Source organism: Alosa pseudoharengus, unplaced genomic scaffold, assembly GCF_046254945.1.
Source record: "Alosa pseudoharengus isolate Yale_2024_CS ecotype anadromous, Long Island Sound unplaced genomic scaffold, YU_APseudo_1.1 YU_APseudo_1.1_scf_19, whole genome shotgun sequence".
NCBI classification, from domain to species: domain Eukaryota; kingdom Metazoa; phylum Chordata; class Actinopteri; order Clupeiformes; family Clupeidae; genus Alosa; species Alosa pseudoharengus.
Genome location: NW_027468657.1, coordinates 33,856,335 through 33,862,317, shown reverse-complemented (window position 1 = coordinate 33,862,317; position 5,983 = coordinate 33,856,335). Strand labels below are relative to the sequence as shown.

The 5,983-nt window shown below is 38.1% G+C and overlaps 1 long non-coding RNA gene across 1 annotated transcript; it reads right to left on the bottom strand.

The window, feature by feature from the left end:
* Positions 1-287: 287 nt before the first annotated feature.
* LOC143133253 (uncharacterized) lies at positions 288-2,091 on the bottom strand. The gene is made up of 3 exons (XR_012988492.1): positions 1,708-2,091; positions 961-1,024; positions 288-542 (listed from the first exon to the last, which is right to left on the bottom strand). It is a non-coding gene; the product is annotated as an uncharacterized LOC143133253 (long non-coding RNA).
* Positions 2,092-5,983: the final 3,892 nt, after the last annotated feature.

Sequence of the window (5,983 nt, the reverse complement as noted above, 5' to 3'; positions counted from 1 at the left end):
AAAGACAATAATCAAGGTGGTTCAGTGAGAAGGCCTATTGTGTAATATACTGTTGAAGTTTTTTTTGCTAGGTGGTCCGTGAAACACTGACAAATAGTAATATTGCAGTCTATTAAAATAATGCAAACACAAAACAAGAACATCCAAACTATGCACAGAATTAACAATGTCCTCTTTTTGCCAGACGATGCAGACATCTGGCCTACAGATCCTTTGTAAGATGGTGCTGGGATTATTTAGGCAAAAAGGTCTGAGTTGTTGTTTCGGCTTGTATTGTCCTGGGGATCCGAAGGGACAACACACAAAACACATTCGTTGGCTGTGATGATTCTATTACATTGCTCTTTGATTGCGCTGGGCCATAGGTGTTATTGTGGAGATGTCGCTTTCATCCTCCTCCTCTTGATCAACCCGAGGTCTTGTAGCTGGCCTTGGATGAACAGGCTTGATGGCAGTAGAGGTAGCAGGCCCCCATGCCCATGGTGTATCCGAAGTGCTTGTATCAATACTCATACTTTTCATGAAGTATTCTGTTTGGGTACCTAAAGTAAATAAATGTGTATTACTGTCAAGTTACAAGATACTAATAGTACACAGGACATTCACTATCTCACACAAAACTGTACTGGCACAATGGAAACAAAAATATTTTAGTGACTGGTAAGGTGTATGATGCACTAAGTAGCACACCCACAAGAAGACATTCGGTAATATCAATTCTATCTGTTATGCAATTCATGGGTTTCATCAGGTCCATTTACACAGGTGTATTAATCAAGCACCATGCAGTCTGCATTCATAATCGAGGTGCTTGATTTTATACACCTGTGGAAAGTGCCCTGAAGAAACCCATGAATTGACTTTCCCAAACATTGACGAGCACATAAGAACCTGTATTAGCCTACTAGAAAAAGACTTCTAGAAACTAACTAGCACAACAATAAAAGTTAGATCACAAACCTTTGCTTAACGTGATGACCTAATGTAGGCTAGAAAGCTGTGTAGCCTGACATGAGGATGTGCTCTGGAAGACATACAAAACACTAAGTAAACAGCAAGTAATCAAACAAAACATCATTGTAGGCCTACAAAGGTCAATGTAATAATGGCAAGAAGACATAAATTAGACTGAAGTGTAAATCCCCGAGCTCTATAGTGATAGCAACTTATCCTAATAGTGCACGGGTATTGTGTTTTTGATTTTCCCTGTTTAGACTAGAACAATACCCGTACTTAGTTGAGCATAATATATTGTTGCTAATATTATTATTTGTGGTTTAACGCTTAGGTTAGAAGATTATAGGTTCAACAAGCTAAATCTCAGGGTAGTGTGGTCAGTTTCTTATGAGTGTAGCTACACCAGGCACGTAACTGAAGCATTCCGTTCGCGTTATGTAGCCTACTGCAACAATTAGCTTCCAATAGGCCTAATCAATGGAAGTAGCTACACCTGGCGTGTTAGTGGCCTGTAGGCTATGTTCGGGACCATTCCTTTAATGGATTTTACCAGAGCCCTTCCTATTAGACATTCTCTGATTTTACACGTCGCGAACAGAACACTTCAGTTACGTGCCTGGTGTAGCTTCCTGTAATATAGGCTAGCCTAAGCCTAGCTTGTAGCCTACCCTTTTCATGCATGCTAACGTGAAGAATATGAACATGCTATTTTGTAACAGACGTTAGGTGGAAAAGTTTGTTTGTACTTACAGCCTGTGAGCCTGGTGGTCGATCGTCATGACGGTACAGAACCAGGTTTTCAGAACATCGATGCAAAACCACTTTCTAACTGTAGGCAGTGAGTGTGGTCGAAATGATTGGAACACAGAACTAATGTTGCACTACTTCGGTGGTGGTGTTCCAACGATAAATCCGAACCATTTCTTCCTCAACTCTTGTTTCTAAGGCAAGACATGCAACATTGATGTGTTATTGCCACAAATAACACAGGCACGATTTTTTTCCGCCATGTTAGCAACTTGCTGTTAGCTCCTACTAGCTGCAGAGAGACAATCCCCTAGCCGCAAAATCTTCCAGTCTTCCTGTAGGCGGTCACAAGCCAAGGTGGGCGAGGCCATGAATAATCAGTTTCCCTTCGGCATCATTGGGAAGGGCTCTTTCTGATTCGCTTGTTTTTCCGTGTATTTTCTTTCATTGGTTAATGCGGGCAATGGGGGTAGAAGATCATTTTCACGCGCAGCATGCATATGCAACTTGGAGTGAGCTATAGTATTTCGAAAGTAACAAGTATTAAACGGTTTCTCAGTGAATGAGACCTTTAAAATAATAGACATCACCATGAAACTTCCTCAGTTGATTACTTACACAAGTATGAACAAAAAATGTATTACAAGTTTTTGAAATTTGAATGTTTAATTATGCAAATTAGGCACTCTCTCATTAAATATGCGCAAATTTGCATATATTTTCGGTAGATAGATCTGAACATATGATAAAGCCAGGTACAAAATTATTTTTTCATTTTGTTTGCATACAAGATGAAAATAAAATTACAGAGGGATTTCAGGATATTTGCTTTTATTGCCTAGGAAATCAGAATATACTGTCCATAGCCTTAAAAAATCATCATATATGCATGATATCATATCATATATTTTTGATTAAAATGTCACATAAATCAGGTGAGGAATGATTTATTAACAAATCCCTCTGTAAATATCTTCAGAATACTGCTAAGTGTATATCTGGAAAGTTTGGTGTACATAGGTGCTACATAGGCTCAGATGTTTCTACTGGAAAATGAGAAAAACTCAATTTGAGGAAACAGCCTTGGAACACAGCCAAGAGATTCCGTTCTCAGCCTAGACTCGCCTTTGAACTTTCGCGATTGGTTGCGGTTACAAAGGAAATGTCCATATTTGGATAGCACAACGTCATGCAGGAAAAACAGAGCTTTCCAACGGTACTACACATGTTATGTTTTGTATCACGGTCGCGGTAGAGCATGAAACGTTAGAAGACTAACTTTTGGTGAATTTAGGAGAAATATACAGGCACGAGTAGACAAAATGTAATGAAATAAACACCTAAATGTGTAAATCGGGCTTTGTTGTTGTAGTAGTGTGAAAGAATACATGCTAAGGTAGCAAATTAGCCCAAAATCTCGAAATTGACCAGTGCATGAAAAAACAATGTTTTCACCTGCTGTGTCTCGCCTTAAGCATACAATCTGGGTCAATTAAGACTACACGTCCTATTCAACTGTTTCCTCTGCCCAAAACTGTTTCAAAATAAAAGTCCTCACTACAATAATCCACTGTTAAACAATGAAACCCATTAAACTACTGAACTTTTTACATTCAACTTTTAAACGGTCTACTTTTAAACTATCATTAAACTATCTATCTATTAAACTAGCTGTCTATCAACAACTTTTAAACTATCTACATTCAACTTTTAAACTTTTAAACTATACATTCACTAGCTGTCTATCAACAACTTTTAACTTGTCATCAACTATGTCAACATGCATTACACTAATGATGAGTAGACATGGACATTTATACCGGTCTAGGATGTGCTGCTTTCACATCTACGGTGTCATTTTCTTAATAAACTAATGCGACGTTTTAATGGGCATATCCCGTAGCATATTGTTCAAAACATCATCAGTAGGCCTAGGCTAGCCTAAGATAAATTGTTCAAACCATATTGTTTCAAAATATTAAAAACTAATAATAGCCAAAAATACTAAATGAATCGCAGTGCATGCTGGGAAGCAAAACTCAACATGAAATAAAGTACATGAAACTAGAATGCATTGACGTTATATCCACTCGTTTTCTTGGACCTGCTGTGATCAAACAGGGACAGCCTATAAATGTAAGCCTTTCTTCCTGGAACATTGCAGATAAAGAAAAATGTATCGTTTTCTCTAGGCTATGAATGCTCTTTATAGCCAACTTTAAGATGAAATAAATAGATTCTGATGTTTCTATTCTATATCATTGTTTTATTAATAAACTGTAAGGCTCTGGTGAGGCAGAGAGCTTCTGCTCCTCGTTAGAAATATCATCGGATATGTGCACTCTTTGCTGTTTCCACAAGGAGCTGCTGTAACATCGGGGACAGCTAGGCCTATGCGTGACACTTTTAAACGCGAGCATGCGTCAAATAAATTACAATTAAAGTGTAGCCTGGCACGTGAATCGAGCTTTCCAGTTGTACATTGTAATCTGTAGGAAAAAATGTGGCTGACAGACCTAGCAAGCTGTTTTTATAGCAGTTGATTATCAAGATACTTAGGCCTAGTATCAGAATGATCCGTCCTTACTCATATGATTATCAACAGCAACAACAAACCCATGCCTACAAAGTTTTCTAAGCTGCTTACGTTTTATATTGAAAAAAAATATGATTAGCTATCAACTATCCTTAAACTGAAAACAATAAAACACAGAATTCTGCTTTGTTTGTAATTTAATAGTATAGGCTAGTATTTAACTACCAGTAGCTTGATGGTGCAACAATTGTTACATTACATTATATTTAGCAGACACTTCTTGACCAAAGTGACTTACATATGTCAGCTGTATTACAAGGGATCACATTGTCCCCGGAGCAACTTGGGGTTAAGTGCCTTGCTCAAGGGCACAACGGTGGAAGCCGGGAATTGAACCGACAACTTTCAGGCTACTGCACGCTAGCCCAGCTCCTTAACCACTACACTACTGCACGCTAGCCCAGCTCCTTAACCAGTACACTATCACCGCCCTGTACAATTGTATTGTACTCTACCTTTTTTTAATTGTCCTAGAATTGTTGAGAATTGTTTAAAAAGCTTAAACTGTTTACCATGGTATTTGTTAGGTTAAAAATGTGTCAGCCTAATGTAATGCAGTGTTTCCTCTATGTTGATTTGGTAGTGGCGGCCCCCCATGGTTTAATTTTCTTCCCCCACAGTATCAGAAATGGGGCAGACGTACAATAGTCGCAGTTGCCTTTCAAAATTCATTGTGCAGACCTGTTGTAGATTCTCCAAATATACAGCTCAATCACAACTGAAAATAATGCCTCATTGTGTGTGAATAGAGGTGAATACATATAATTGTTTGTGTTGCAGCGAAGTGTCAGTTGTCAGTTCCGTGGGACGGGGGGGGGGGGGGCAGGGGTTCGGACAGGCCTGCCCCCACTGCTTAAAAAAATACTAGAGGAAACACTGTAATGTAACTTCACTTAAATAAATAAGCTGTATTGAACAATTGTACAATTGCAGACATTCCTTGTATTGTTTTGGTATAACTGTTAAACTTGCTTGCTTTTGTCTTTTAGGTTCCAGACCAGACCAGTGGTGATGACCATATGACATTGCGTGTGTGCCTGTCTGTGCACACTTGTCAACCATACATCTCTGACAATGTTGCTAGCAACATACCTACTAACATACATTCTTACAAACATGTGACCACATCTCAACTGTGCACATTTAACAATACTGAGACGTATCTGAGATCTACACTGAGACATTCTGAGAACTATATTGTTGTGTGAGGACTATACTAATTAACTATATGGAACTTGTATACCTGTGAATCATATTTGTCAACCATTCATACCTTTGAATCATACCTGTGCTGTAACATCTGTGAAACTTCGTTATGCTGTTAGACCTCTGTTTTTAGACCTGAGCAGTGCTGTGTGAAAATTAAGATTCTAAGTTCTGTCTAAAACTGATCATCCGAAGGGCTGACTCTTTTATTCTTCAGTATATCACCATTAAATTTGACCTATTACCATTACCTTTAGCCTGTTGCTGCCAGTTCAGAATACTGATAACTGATTAATAGATCTGTCTTAGGATAATATGATTGGCATCATCAAGTTCTGTAAGAATGCAAATTCAGTAGACATCTTGTTTCTCCCTTATCATTATTGGTTAACTTTAAAATTTAAAATTTAATTAATTTGACATTATTGTTTATTATTGATATTCTCCTTAATGTAGTCTTAGCATGTCATTGTTTTT